This window comes from Macrotis lagotis, chromosome 4, assembly GCF_037893015.1.
Source record: "Macrotis lagotis isolate mMagLag1 chromosome 4, bilby.v1.9.chrom.fasta, whole genome shotgun sequence".
In the NCBI taxonomy this organism is placed as follows: domain Eukaryota; kingdom Metazoa; phylum Chordata; class Mammalia; order Peramelemorphia; family Peramelidae; genus Macrotis; species Macrotis lagotis.
Window position 1 is genome coordinate 7,485,288 of NC_133661.1, and position 15,119 is coordinate 7,500,406.

Consider the following 15,119-nt stretch of genomic DNA (forward strand, 5'->3'; position numbering starts at 1 on the left):
TTTCTGGTAGCCACAGATGACCTTTGAAGCTGTAGGTCCAAAAAATGTCTGCTGAAAGAATTTAGGAAATTCACAGGCAATGTCTTTTTAAGACATTCATTCCAGTAGAACATTATACATTTGATAGACACATGGAGGCTGTGTTGGGGGTAGGGGGTTAGGGCAAGGGGAACCAGGGCAAGAGACAGACAGGGATGCCAACTCCTGAGATTGGGTTCTTCACTGCACTACCAGCATCCCTCTGGTCCACCCTTTCTCCAGGTTTGGTTTAAAACAAGGAGCACATAGGTACCCACAATCCCTCTTCCCCAATCACCCCAAACAGCAACAAATGCCAATGATTTGTCATTTCCTGTCAACAGAAAGGTGCCAAAGACTCAGATTGCACCCCCAAGGTCTGGGCCCTCCATCACCTCTTCCTATCACCCCCCCTTTGATTGCTATCTAGCATTTCCATTAAAGTTTGCAAAGCCTTTTGCAGATATTATCTCATTAGATCTTCACAACTACCCTGGAAGGTTCTATCATTACCCCATTCTACAGATCAGAAAACTGAGGCTGATTGAGGTTAAATGATACAACTAGCCATTGTTTAAGGCAGGCTCTGCCCTCAGATTGTGGTCCAGCTCTCACCCCACAGAGCCATGGCATTGCCCAAATTGGGCAAGAGATAGATAAAGTATTTTTCCATCCTTTAACGTGTGAAAATGTCACATGTGCCTATTATTTCAAGCTTCCCCGAAACAGAGACAGCCAGAGCCCAGGCCATACACACAGGTAACAAGTGGGAAAGCCAGGAGCTCAGGCTGGAAGAATGAATGGCTCTGTGTTTGTAGAGGGACTAACGACAGCAGAGACAGAGACCTGGCAGGGCCTCATAGGATCATCCAATCCACACCCTGAGGCCCAGAAAAGGGAGGTTACCAGCTAACAGACAAGGATCTAGGATTTGAGCTGCTCATTACTCCCAAAGTCATGGGAGTAACCGATGAAAATTAAAACAAAATGCCTGTTCTCATCTGTGAGTTTCACTGCCCTTTATTTGAGCCTCGTCGGCAAATCAGTCTCCACCATTATTCAAACAAGATTTATAGATCCCTCAATAAGCTGACACTGATCCATGGAACGCAGCCCAAACTGGGAGTGGGGGCAGCTTCAATCTTGGGTCAGTGAGGTTCAACATCCATGCCATTAGTCTGGGCCTTGCATCCTCATCAATGATCAATAATGACAGCTATATTTATACACATCATCTATAATGTCTCTTGGAAAAGGAGACGGATGGATGTGGAAGAAACCTCAAAGTTAAATAAAAGACACTAAACAGAGTGATCTGATTGGAGTCAAAGGACTTGGTCCAAATCCCACCTCTGATCCACTGCAACCTTAGGCAAGTCACCTTCCTGCCCTGGGCCCCAGTTTACTTTGCTGTAACATGAAGATTTTGCACTAATTGACTCTGGAATTTCCTTCCAACTTTAGATTATGGACATGATTGAAAGGTCAATCTGAAATATGCCACAATGAATGAAGACCAACCTGGAACAGGCCTTGCCCTGGAGGAGCCTCCATTTTATTGGTGAAATAGCACAGAAATGTGTCAGTGGCAGAAAGAAGCCATTCCAGGGTTCAGACCTGGAGGCTACCCTGCTGGGGGTAGCCACATGTGGATAATTTCAATTCAATTAGTATTTATTGGGCATCTAGATCCTGCTTAGCAGTGGGCTTGCCACCCTGGCAGGGATGGGGAGAGAATGCAAAGTACCCAAAGGGTGCCCAATCCCTCCATTGTCTGGCTTTGGCATCAGCCATCCCCTATGACACCAAGGAACACACTGACCAACATACACCGTTGATGCCCTCCCTGAAATGGAGCTCAGACTAAACTGAACAAGGCCACCTCCATGGTCTAAGTCTAGGACCAGGAGGGGATAACGTGTGAACTGCAAACTCTCCAAGAGACCCAGAAAAGCCACAACTGCACATTGGCCATTACCAGCATCAGCAGCAACTTGAATCTTGTTGGGTTTGAGAGAACCCCAAATGGATCATGGAATAAATTTCAAAGATGACATATTGCTTGACTGAACCCTAGGTTAACCCTTATGATCTTTGGGAAGTGCCTCTTGCTCTGAGGTGGACACAGGTCACAAGAAGTGATTCCCACTAAGAACGGGGTGTTCTGACAACCTCCCACACCACAGCTGCTGGGAGGGCATGAGGCCAAGGAAATTGGGGCTGTGCACAAGAGCTGATCCTCAATCTGGCCCCCAGGGGGTCTCTGAGTGGGGCATTAGATGCACCTTCTGAGGGCAAAGCCACTTTGGCTTTATTCTAAGAAGGAAGATCCACAGTGGTCATGTAGTCATTGGACTAAGCCAAGACCAAAGCACCATGAGAATGGTCACTTGTTAGTAGACTGGTCACTGCATCACACTAAATCTAAGAATGTCCTGGTTCATATTCCTGCTCTGGCACTTACTCCCTGTGTTTCCTCATCTGTTCAACAGGTGGGATCCAGTCCTAAATCTAGGTCCTCAGGACCTTTCCCTACAAAGATCTCACAGGGTATAGGCATTTCTTCCCTGTTATCCCTGGATGTCCATGATGGCAGAGATCCCTTAGAAATCACCAACACTGAGTACAGAGCTCAAAAATATCTGCGCAAGAATGTGCCTCCTCTCCAAGTTTAGTCAAGAATTACAGAGACTTAAAAAGAATTCATGTGGATGGACCAGAGACTCTTCCCAAGAGATGGCCCTTTAAAACACTGGGAGGGAGATAAAGTTATAGAGAGGAGCACATTGGGGCAACAGGACCCTGCCAAAGGTGAAGGAAAATCCCGAGGAGTCACCAAGCCACAGTGAGGCCTGCCCACCTAAGGGGCCACACCCCAGGGGCCACGTTGGCTCCCGACTCTGCAATGGAATGAGAGCTCCCCATCACCAAACATCTGCATCTGGGGCTGGAAGGGCTTCAGAAGTCCTCTTCATTTTGCAGATGGGAAAACTTAGGCCAGGAGGGGAAGAGACGTGCTCAAGATCACTCGGGGGGTGAACTCTGGTCCTAGGGGCAGCTTTGTTCCTCCTACTGACCCCTTGCACATGGGGCAGATGGTCTAATGATCAGGATGCCCATTTGGAGCTGACTGAGGCTCCAGCAGAGAAGGGACTAGCTTCAGGCCTCGCAGTGAGAGACCCAGGATTCAAACTCGGGTCTTAGGACTCTAAGTCTGGCCCTCTTTCCATCCCTGTTTTTTTTGGTGAGGTCTTTTACTCCAAGACCTCGCTGGGTGAGTGCCTGGTGAGTGCCTGGCCTCTTTTTGAATTGAATCAAACTTCTGAGAAAAAACAAAGTCTGCTTCAGTTGTGCCATCCAAGGGATCCCGGATGACACACATGCTTACTTGGCTTCCCTTTCCAGAGGTTCTGCCATGGATGCTGGGGTCCCAGAGGAGACTCTCTGGACTCCTTGGATTTGGGCAGCCTCCTGGATACAGAAAGGTATCCTGGACTGGCACCCTTTCTCCAGGCTTTTGTAATGTGGGGCTCTCTCAGGGCTGGGAAAGGAGAGTCAAGCTGAGTAAGGACCACCCAGGCAGATCCCCCTGGAATTTCCTCCTTCCTGCCCCCCCTTTCCGGCATGAGGCTGTGGGCAGCTTCCTGCTCTGGCTCTGGGGGAATCTGGTCACAGAATCACAGCCTCGGTCAGTCAGAGGGAGGGTGCAGGGCAATCAGGGTCACCTGGACCAAGCTGGGCCTCCCCGATAGGCTGCTGCTGAATGCAGTCATCCAGGCTTTGCTTCTGAGCCCAGATGAGGGGGAGCCTGCTTCTTGCAGAAGTCACCCAGGCCACCACTGGAGATTCTATGGGGGAGGTGGGAGGTTGCTATCTTAGCCAACATTTTCTTGGCAACATTCCCCCCAATATTCTTCCCTCTACCCTTTGGGGCCATGCGAGGGGACTCAAGGCCCTAGAGGTGTGTGTGTCCTGGATATTTCCCACCCGTATGACCCTGGTCATATCACTTCTCCTCTCATCTGAGAAATGGGAATAATATTAACGCCCATCGCACAGGGACTTTCTGAGCCTCCAATGAGATTGTGAATGAAAAGGGCCTATGGAACCTTAGGGCACTTTTATTATTCCATGGCCAAGTCTCTAGAAGGGCCAGAGAGAGATGCCACCGAGCCCCTCACAGGAAGACTGGGTGTAAGAGGAGACTAGGAGACCAGGCAACCACAACTTTCAGGAGACCAGATCGAATTTTTACAAAAGGAAAGTTTTAAAACTTCCCCAATGCAATTTCCTTGCTCTCTTTCCCTTCCTGAATAGCTATATTTGTCAGCCAGAATCTCTTGGCATCTGCTATATTAGATCTCATTTAAACTAGAAAAACAGAAAACAACTCCTGCATTTCTTGGCCCACACAAATATAAATTTTGGCTCGATCGATGAAATTTCTCCCTTCCGAGGAAGGATGCGACAGCTCTGAAGATAATGCTATTGGATCTGGCCTCGGCTCTGGGAAAATGCCGTGAAGACCCTAGCTCTCTCTTTCCATGAACTCTAAAATGATTCAGAAGACTGGCATGCCTACCCTCAAGCCAGGGGTGGGTCTTGGGATGGCCACCAGATGGCGCGGCGGGCACAAGAGACTCACCCCAGGACCAGCCCCAACAGGGCTCCCCAATGGAACTGAGCCAAGGATGACAAGGCTGACCCTTAGGAAGCCTGGGATCAGAGAGGGGGTCCTGCAAAATAAAGTTGGAGCTTTGATTGGTGAATAAAATGAAGCCACTAACATGGATAGTATTGGTGATAATAGCAATAATGAAAGCTCATATTGATTAATTCAATCATCAGTGGCTACCTGCAGAAACTCCCTCCACCAAGGCAGATAGCAGCCCTGTGATTTTGGATTTTGTAGTCAAGTCCTAGGAAGTTGCCAATAAGCTCCCCAAGGGCAGGATCAGTTTTCCTTTTGGGCACAGACCATGTTGAAAAAATAAAGGCTTGTCTGGGGTCCTGTGACCCAAAGAGGTGAAAGGATTGCCCTCATTTCCACAGCTAGTCAGGAGCAGGGGCAGGATTTGAACCCAGGACTTCCAAGCCCCAACACCCTAGCCACTCCTCTGAGAGTCTTGCCTTTTACTTGTCTGACAAGACCATGGATAGTTGGATTGCTACAAATGCATGAAAAGCAACACATTTCTGCAGATTCATTGGCAAGGTGAACATCATTCTAAAAAGATATTGCACTCATCCTGAGTATGCCCAGCCCCACCAGCTACCCCCTTGGGGATTCCATACCCTAATCCACAGGTGCCCTACCTGTGGCACCTGTGTGAGCTCCCCCATCTGGGCCACTAGGGCTGGGGGGCTTGGCATGGACAGGCCGGGGAGTGAGCCTCCTGCCCCCACCCCGGGGTGAGCTCCCTGCTCTTGGCTTCCTTCTGCAGGAGCTTTCTGGTCCCTCCAAGTCGACCTCCCATTTACAGGGAGTAGACCTCAAGTGGCCAACAATCACTCTTCATTTATTAAGTGTCTACTGTATATTCAACACTTTTGCACCTGGAGACACTGGGGTGGGGGGAGACACAAGAAGATAAAGATGGGATAAATTGGAGAGAATCAATGGAGGAGGATCCAGGTCAGGGAAGGGGGAATTAGTGAGCCAAGACAGAGATTTAAAGAAAAAGAAAACATTCATCAATCCCTTCTTTGCAGAGGTGAGGGGCTATGGGTGAGGAACGCTGCAAAAACAGTGGGTAGTTTTGCTGAATCACTTTGGTTTGTCTTTATGAGTGGGCTGGCAGGGAATTCTGACATGAATGCAAAAGAGCTATCAATATAGTTATCTTAAAAGAAACCAGAGGGCAGCCACGGATGCTTCTGAAGACAAAGACCCATCCAACACAACAGATCTGGCTCCCGGTGGGGTCTGGATGAATCAACAAAAGGATGGGAAGGGCAGCTGCCAAAGGAAACTGGGACAGCTCCCCGGAGAGCAGTTCAGTATGGGGTCACATCGTCTCCAGAGAAAACGATGGCCAAACACCCAATGAACCCCGAAAAGAACCGAAGGAGCTGCAACAGTGGGCGTGGGAAATTCCAAAGAAAATGCTCCAGACGGGCAAGATTACAGCTCCCTTGACCAGAGCCTAGGTCTGTGTCTCAGGCTAGTACATACTAGATGATTAGTATATATAACTAGCGCTGTCGGAGGTGGTGCAGAGGATGCAGCACCGAGTCTGGGGTCAAGAAGACCCGAGTTCAAATCTTGCCTCAGATACTTAGCAGGTGCGTGACCTTGGGCCAGTCATTTCATCCAGTTCGCCTCAATTTCCTCATCTACAAAATAACAGGAGAAGGAAATGGCCAACCCCTCCAAGATCTCTACCAGTGTTGCAGTCAGTCAGTTTTCAAACACATTGGACTCTTTGGGACCCCGCAGTCCCACCTCACTGTCATGGCTTTGCCAAGAAAACCCCAAGTGGGGTCACAATTGGATGTGACCCAAATGACGGAACCACATCAAATGTTTACCCAATGAAAGCCTTAGTTCTTATCTTGAACTCACAGTCACTGGGCCGACGGGACCTGAGCAACGTCCTGGGGAAAGGCAGGAGCTGCTACTTAACAAATGGGCTTGGAAATCTGGGCCAGTCCAAATCTGGTTACTCCAAATGGAGTATGTCTTATTTCAATGACCTCAGTGTCAGGAAATTCTGGCTAGATGTCAGACAAACATCAAAAACAAACAATCAAACCCTGGAAAACAACGGAAGAATGAAATGCTCATCTCTGCTGGGAAGGCTTATTAACTTTTTTGATTCAATCAGTGGAAAGAATTATTGAAATGAGTAATGCTTTAGAATTCTATTAAATAGGAGCTTCGGTAACAAGAAAATATAATTTTCAGAAGAGAAGAGAAGCAGCTAGGTGGCACAATAGATAAAGAACCAGCCCTGGAGTCAGGAGGAACTGAGTTCAAATCCAGCCTCTAGCTGCGTGACCTTGGGCAAGTCACTTAACCCCATTGCTCCACAAAAACAAAGAAAAAAAACAGAAAAGAAATGAGATTGAGAAAAAAATTTAAAAAAAATATGACAAAAAAATGTGACTAAAAATCTATAAGAAACTTTTCTTAAAAAAAGTACCAGTGGTAACTGCCAGATCCAAATGGCTACATAGTCAAAGGCTAAATAAACAATTTTCTAAAAAGGAAACACAAAGATGGAAAATACCATCCCTATCCAGAGAGGGAACTGTGGAGTTAAAATGCAAACCAAAGCTTACTATCTTCAATTTTTAAAAAATGTCTTATGTATCATAACTTTTTTCTTTATATTTTTTTTCCTTCTGTTTGGATTTGATTCTTCTTTCACAGCAGGATTAATACAGATCTAGGTTTACATTGGTTACACATGGGAGAGCCTATAGAGGATTGCTCTCAGTTGGGGAAGGGACAAGGGGAGAAAAGTATGGCACTCAAAGAATGTTGTGGGGAAAAAACATCCCCAAAAAGGAAACAAATAGATGACAATCACCTGAAAAGAGGCTCAATCTCCTGAATACTAAAAGTGGTGCAAATGAACCAAAGTGGAAGTAAGATCTTACATCCATCAAAAAGTGACATTTGATGTGAATGACGTAGCAGAGAGATCAGCATACTCATCCATTGCTGGGAGAATTGCAGGCGTACAGAACCTTTTCAGAAACTCACCAATACCCAGAAACAAAATCACCACCGAATCACCAAGAATTTCATTTTGGGGTAATTTCCTATAAATGATAGGACATTCCAGACATCCCAATAGCTCTCTGTCCAAATATTTTCATTTCCCTAAATAAATGTAATTGCCAAAAAAGAAAAAAAAAATAGAAGCAAGCTAAATGATAGCAGAATGACCAATAAAGGGTGATGCATCCAACAGAAAGGGACTGGGCCTGTGATTCTACTAGAGAAAGCTTCTCACATGGGAAAACTCCCTCTCTCCCTATGAGACAACTCTTCTCTGAACTTTACAGACTTAGCCCGATTTCCACAGCTCCTTTGACCACAGCACATTCTGTTCCCCCGGGGATGAAGGATGTTTTGTATCATATTTCAAAAATGCTTTGTTGGTGCTCTTTGCTTTTATATTACTGCCACTTCTGAATGTTCCCTCCATCCCTCCCTTATCATGGATTTGAGCCCTCCCTTACAAGAAGGAAAAACAACAGCTCTGGCACCCACACCAGAGAAATGGAGATGCCATCTTGTACTCCTGGTCCCCCGCCGGTCAGATGGAGAAAAGTGGGCCACTTTCTCCATACGTTTTATTTGGACTGCCATGAAACTATATCAATATTGGCAGATACGTTTTCCCCCAGGCCAGATACCGGTTTCTGAGCCAGCCTGTACGGAATGCCCAAAAACCCTGTGAAAATATTTATTTTGTGGGGAGAAAAATTTCCCCATTGTAATTCTTGGATTTTTTTTGGCAGGAAGGAGTATTTGCTTTGGGGCTTTGGGGGATGCCGAACATTTTTGCAAATATTTCCACCCAAGCCTTCAGGTAGACCTACCTGGGAGAAATGTTCCCAAGGACCATTTGTGACATGGAGAAGGTGGAGATGTCTACCAGGCTCTATCTGGTCCCTCCTCACCTGTCTGCCTTCTGGCCCTTGCTGACCCCCTCCAAATGCTGGTCCCCAAGCTCCTGAACTCCCTTTGACTTAATTCTTTGGCATTTGTTTCTGTTCATCGGCTTCATGTCAGATCTATATCGGGGTGCCCTTGTGGTCTCACCCATTAGCTCCTGGCAAGGAGGGATGGTCTCCTTCCTTGGACTTGTATCTTCAGCCCAGTTAAGTGCTCGATCAATTCCAAATCAATTGTAAACATCCCTTGTCCTTGAAGTGAGTTCCTTCATTTTCACAAAAATGTCACCTCTGGATGTGACACGGTAGCCCACCAGAAAGCAAGGGAAGAGAATAGGGGCATTAGAGCTGCTAAAAGGGAGAGCGCCAGAAGCCACTCCAGACAAGATGGTCAAAGATGGGGAGGAAACCATCACTTCCCTTTACCACCTCTGAGCAATAATGAACAACAGGCTATCAAGCTTCACCCGAACCCATTTCCAAAAATAACCCCCAAATTCCCAGTGATTGAAAACTATTTTTACTTAGTCCTGGAAACCCCAAAAGGAAAAACAAGTCAATAAAAAAAAAAACCCAGCAAAAGTAAGTAAGGTGCTGATTTCCATTTGTTCATCAATAGGAAATCTTCCTTCCCTGAGAAAATCACAAGTCTAGCCATAAAACTAAATGAATAATGCCATTTAACAAAGCTATGTCCACAGGAAAAGCAGAAGGGCCTGGGCTCTTTTTCCCTCCCCTATTCCTGTGTTGGTAAGCTCATGTGGAACAGAAGGGGAGGGATTGTTTACCTAGTGGCCTCCAAGCATAACACCTGAAATGGGGGAGCTATTTTTGGAAAAATGGAACTCAAATCCTATTTTAAGCATGGAAAATGTCCTAAATACTTTCCACAGAAAAGCCCTGATGGCAGCCACCCTTCTGCAGGCCTGGCTTTGGCAAACCTGTAGAGCAAGTGAAGTTGGGCTCTGATGCCCAGATTCCCAGCTCCCTTGGTGGTGGGTGCCCCCTCCTGAAGAGAGTGGGCTGAGGGGCCCTGCAAAGAGTTTATTAATGTTTAGTGACCAACTGACTAATGACAAGCTTAAAACAAGAGGAGGAGGACTAGATGTGGAAAGCTACTCAATAGTTTAGTGATCCTCCACTGCCTCCTGGCACACACAAAAAAAATTCCCATCTACTCAAAACATGAACAATGAGGGTATGAGAGCTGACATTTGTTTAGCATTTGACAGATTTTTTCATTTGGTCCTCACAACACGCCTGGGAGGAAAGTAGGAAAGTGCTGTGTCCTAATTTCCAGAAAAGGATTCAAACACAGGGAGAGAGAGAGAGAGAGAGAGAGAGAGAGAGAGAGAGAGAGAGAGAGAGAGAGAGAGAGAGAGAGAGAGAGAGAAGAAAAGGAAGGAAGGAAGGAAGGAAGGAAGGAAGGAAGGAAGGAAGGAAGGGAGGGAGGGAGGGAGGGAGGGAGGGAGGGAGGAAGGAAGGAAGGAAGGGAGGGAGGGAGGGAGGGAGGGAGGAGGGAGGGAGGGAGGGAGGGAGGGAGGAAGGAAGGAAGGAAGGAAGGAAGGAAGGAAGGAAGGAAGGAAGGAAGTTAGGAAGGAATCATTCTTCTTTGAATCCGAGCCTAGCCTACTGGTCCTGAGTCAGATCCGGGATGGCTCCCCTCACATGTGGCTGGTCTTCCAGCTCCCTGGGGGAGTGGAGGATAGAGCTGAGGCTGGCAGCAACTTTGCCCACTCCCCCAGATCTCATGTACAGAGTTTGCCTCCTCAAGTACTCATCATTCCCCTTGATTACATTCCAGCCCTCCTCCTGGCTCGTCCCATTGTGCTAAATTACATGGTGAATGTGTGTGGCAAATTATCTTTGTTATTAGATGTTCCGTTGCAACATTTATACCAATTAAGCTTGGTGTTCTTTTGCCAGGTCCAGTAACAAATACTAGCTGATTTCCAAATGGTCCTGTCCACATAGGAGCCATGGGCAGGGAGGAGGAAGGAGTAGGGGCCCATCACTGTCTCCTCTGGGAGCCCATCTGGGGCTGGCAGTGAGCCTAGTGCCAGTGTTGGCTGGCAGAGCATGCCCATACCCTGGGTCTCCCTTCTAAAACCCATGAACCAAGCAGTTACTAATGGTGGTGGCTAGGATAGAACAGTTGAGATTTTGAGTCTGGTTTTCCTGGGGAAGCAGCGAGTGCCAGACTTGGGGGGCTTTGGGCAAATGTCAGCTCTCTGCACCTCCGTTTCCTCTTCTGCACTACATCCCCCATAAGGCTGTTATTTGGTCAAAATGAAATATGTAAAGTTACACAGTAGTTGCCTAATAAATGCTTGTCGACTTGTCTGAAACATTTTGCCAACATTCGAGGCTCACTTTCCTCCTCAGTCAAATGAAGAGGTTGGCCTGGGGAGCGACCTCAGAGGGCTCCTCCAGGCTTGGCTGCTCTTCCCCACCATCAGTGGGTGGCCCAAGGCCCATCATCCTCAACCATCACCGTCCCAGACACCCTATAGCTGGTTCCCTTGTTCCCTGGACAGGCCCCATGTTCCCAGGCCTGGTTCATTCTCCTCCCAGGCTCTCTCCTGCAGAGTAAGCCTGGGGAGTGGCCAAGATGATGGACCAAATATGCTGCATGTGTTCATCATCTGCACCCCAGCTCTGGGGAATGGGCACAGGCCTCCCAAGGGCGGGGGCCTGGCCCCCACTGGAATTGCCCTTCCCTCTACTCAGTGGGCAACCCAGGGAGGCTGGAATCTGGGCACCTCCCTCCAGGTCAGGGCTCCAGCCTCCCAGAAACACCTCCCTCTCTCTGTCTCTCTCTGTCTCTCTTGGTCTCTCTCAGTCTCTCTCTCTGTCTCTCTCTCTGTCTCTCTCTCTGTCTCTCTCTCTGTCTCTCTCTCTGTCTCTCTCTCTCTGTCTCTCTCTCTCTGTCTCTCTCTCTCTGTCTCTCTCTCTCTCAGTCTTGGGCTTAGGCTGGGGGAGGGGTGATTCAGGGAAGCAGAAAGTGGTCATGGGGGCAATCCAGGATGCGCTGCCAGCCCCCGGCTGAGCCTCTCCCCAGAACCCCCCACCTCAGGAAAGCTCAAACCCGAGGGGCTGCACTCCTCTTTGAGTTCCACCTTCTGGACTTTCTCAACACGTCCCCCCCCCCGCACTGATCTCTTGTCTCCCCTCCCCCAAATCCTTCGGGTTGGCCTCCCCATTAGAAAAGAATCTCTTGGAGGGCAGGCTCTGTCTTGTTTTCTTTTAATTTCCAGTGCTCAGCAGAGTCTAAGCACACAGTGGGTGCTCAACAGATGCTTGATGATTTGATCCCTTCCCCCTCTAAAATGAAGGGGTGATGCTAACTGGCCCCTAGTATTCTGCCTGCTTTGTATCCTCCCCACAGCTCAGGCAAACAGTAGGCACTTAACAGCGCTCCTTGACTTGGTCTCAGCCTACTCCTACCCGCTAATCCCAGCCAAAGAGGCAGAACTCCAGTCTCAGCCCAGAGGCTGCCATGAAGTGGGAGGGTCCCCCCTGGGTCCCCCCCTCCAGATGACTGGGTATGGGGAGAGTCCCCCCTCCAGATGACTGGGTATGGGGAGGGCCCCCCCTCCAGATGACTGGGTATGGGGAGGGCCCCCCCTCCAGATGACTGGGTATGGGGAGAGTCCCCCCTCCAGATGACTGGGTATGGGGAGGGCCCCCCCTCCAGATGACTGGGTATGGGGAGGGCCCCCCCCTCCAGATGACTGGGTATGGGGAGAGTCCCCCCTCCAGATGACTGGGTATGGGGAGGGCCCCCCTCCAGATGACTGGGTATGACTCTGGGGGGGGGGGGCTGGCTTGGTGTCAAAGATCCTCTTAAACCTCCAAGAACCGCCACCCTTCAGACTTGAGGACTGCCTTTCCCACCGCACCCCCGCCACGTGCACACACAGCATCCCAGAGGAAGCCAACTCCCTCTGCCGCAGTCCAGTCTCAGTCTGGGAACAGGACACCGGGTAGCTGTCTGCTTCTGAACGGTCAGTGGGTGCGCATGACGGCCATTGCCTTCCCAAACTATGGCCAGCACCCTCCCCACCGTGAGGTCTGTCTGGCTGCTCACCAAGGCCTGCCCCCCTGGCCCCACCGCCTTGTTCCCACCCACTGTCCGGCATTCCTTCTGGGCAAAGGTTGAGTCTTTCTAAGCATGCCCGTGTTGCCCTGGGGCAGGCATTACTGCCTTGGGCATTCCCTTTCACTCCTCCCTCATTGAGTTGTGGGGTGTATGGGACCCATCCTCCTCTCCCTCATTCCTCTGATGCCCATCAAACTTCAGTGTCTGAACGCCAGCTTTAGAAATCCCTGGAAGGAGCCCTCTCTGTCTACACTGCAGCATGTTCAATCGATGGCCATGTACTCTTATTCACAAAGTTCAGAAATGAAGCGAATGACAAATGGAACCTCAGAGCCAACCTGGCCGCAGTGGCTGGCACAGGCAGGAGGCCTTCTCACAGGAAGGGGAGCGTCCCCTTCTACAGACCATAGGCTTCAGGAGGGATTCTGGGTGGGGGAGGCCTTGGGGCCCTGCCCACCCACCACCCCCAGCCCTGCCTATCCCTGAGCATCCCCAAGGAAAGGACTGCCTTGGAATCACGCCTACCCAGGGTTTAAAGCGGCCACTGCTCTTGAGCCCAGGAACGGATCCTTCCAGTGAGATCCAATCCTAACTTTCTTCTGGGCCCAGCTCCACTGTCACCTCCTTTGGGAAGCCCCACCCCAGTCTTTGAAATCTGTTGATCCCTAGGACCCCCCCACCCCCCACCCATCCACACACACACACACACACACACACACACACACACACACACACACACACACATTTTCCTCTAGAGTCACAGTGAGGCCCTGGCAGCAACTCTGGCCAGCTTTCCCCACTCCTGTCTCCACAGGAGATGTGAGATGTGCAGACCCCTGGGGTCCTATCACACCCCTGAACCCAACCACATCAAAGGAGATCCCTATGGGGGCTTGGCAGTGCCCCCAGCACCTGCAGGATCAAAGGCTCCCCTTGGCTTTCCAGGCAGCTCTGATCTGTCTACAAGGAGCCCCTCTCTCCCCTCTCCCCAGCACAAAGGGGCAGGACAAGGGTGGGGGGCAGATGTGGGGGGGGGTCCTGGGAGAGCCCCTCAGCCCAGGTGCTTGCATCAATCCAAAACAAATAAAAGCCTTGGGCTCTCCTTGTCTAGGGATTATTTTTAGCTCTCTGCCAAGCCAGGCCCTGCCCCTGGCAAGCTGAGCTGGGGGTGGCGACAGGGTTTCAGACTGCTTTGATGCCGCTGGAAGTCCCTCCCCCCTGTCCGGTGAGGCCCTAGCAGGTCCCCACAGCAGCTCGGGCTCTGGGCCCTGGAACTGGAAGCTTTCTCCCCTTTGGGCCCGGGAGCCTGGAAATCCATTTCACATTCCAGAACATGCCCATGACTCTTGGGTTTTGTTTATCAGGACTCGTGAGACAGGTCTCCAGAAGCCTCTGAGCAGAGGCTGCTAATGGGCTGTCCTAGGCCGAGCCGCCTCTGGTCCTGAGGGCGCCGGCCTGGGCAGGGGTTGCCATGGCAATGCAGACCATCTCTGCTCCCAGGATCCTGCTGCCTCCGGCTCGGCCAGGCCAGCAAACAGAAACCCGACAGGAAGCCAGGAACGGGAAGCGTTCCCACGGCCGGCCAACACCACTCCAACCAGGCCTTCCTTCCTTCTAAAGCGGGGCCTTGGCACCGGCATCCATGGGGCGGGCAGCATAGGCCAAGGGGGTGAGCAGAGGCAAGGTGCCAAGGCAGAGCAAGGAAAATGCATCTCCCCTAGCCCTCTGCCAATGAGCGGAAGCTGGGAACAACTGCCACGGTGCCAGTCACAGTGCCAGTCACGGTGCCAGCCACAGGCTGAGACAAACAGTATCACAGGAATGGTGTGGAAGGCAAACTGGGGAAACTGACTGCTTGGATGGGTTGCAAAGAAGGACAAGCTTCATTTTGACTTCTTCCTCCCAAATCCATCATCAGCCCTTCCCTTTCTAACCCAGCCCATGGAGGCGGGCAAGACATGTGGGCTGCACACTTCAAATGGGACAGCTGAGCTCACATCTGCTCAGCCTCCCAGCCCCCACTGGCTTTTAGTGTTCTCTGTCTCTGTCTCTCTCTCATTCTCTATCTCTCTCTCTCTCTCTCTCTCTCTCTCTCTCTCTCTCTCTCTCTCTCTCTCTCTCTCTCTCTCTCTCTCTCTCTCTCCCCCACATCTCTCCACTGTTCTTACCCTCATGTCTCTCTCTCTCTCTGTCTGTCTCTTTCTCTGTCTCTGTCTCTGTCTGTCTCTTTCTCTGTCTGTCTGTGGGAGCAGAGCCAGTTCATACTATGGGAAAACTCAAATTCCAGCCAGAAAAGATGGGGATGGCGTGGATGTGCCACAATCTGCTCTGGGGAGCTCATGTTTCCTGGTGTTAGACCAAGGCTGGA

The 15,119-nt window shown here is 50.0% G+C and overlaps 1 protein-coding gene across 6 annotated transcripts in view; it reads right to left on the minus strand.

Moving 5' to 3' along the window:
• Window positions 1-15,119, minus strand: part of PTPRE (protein tyrosine phosphatase receptor type E) — a 147,056-nt gene that overhangs the window by 72,472 nt on the left and 59,465 nt on the right. The window lies entirely within an intron of this gene.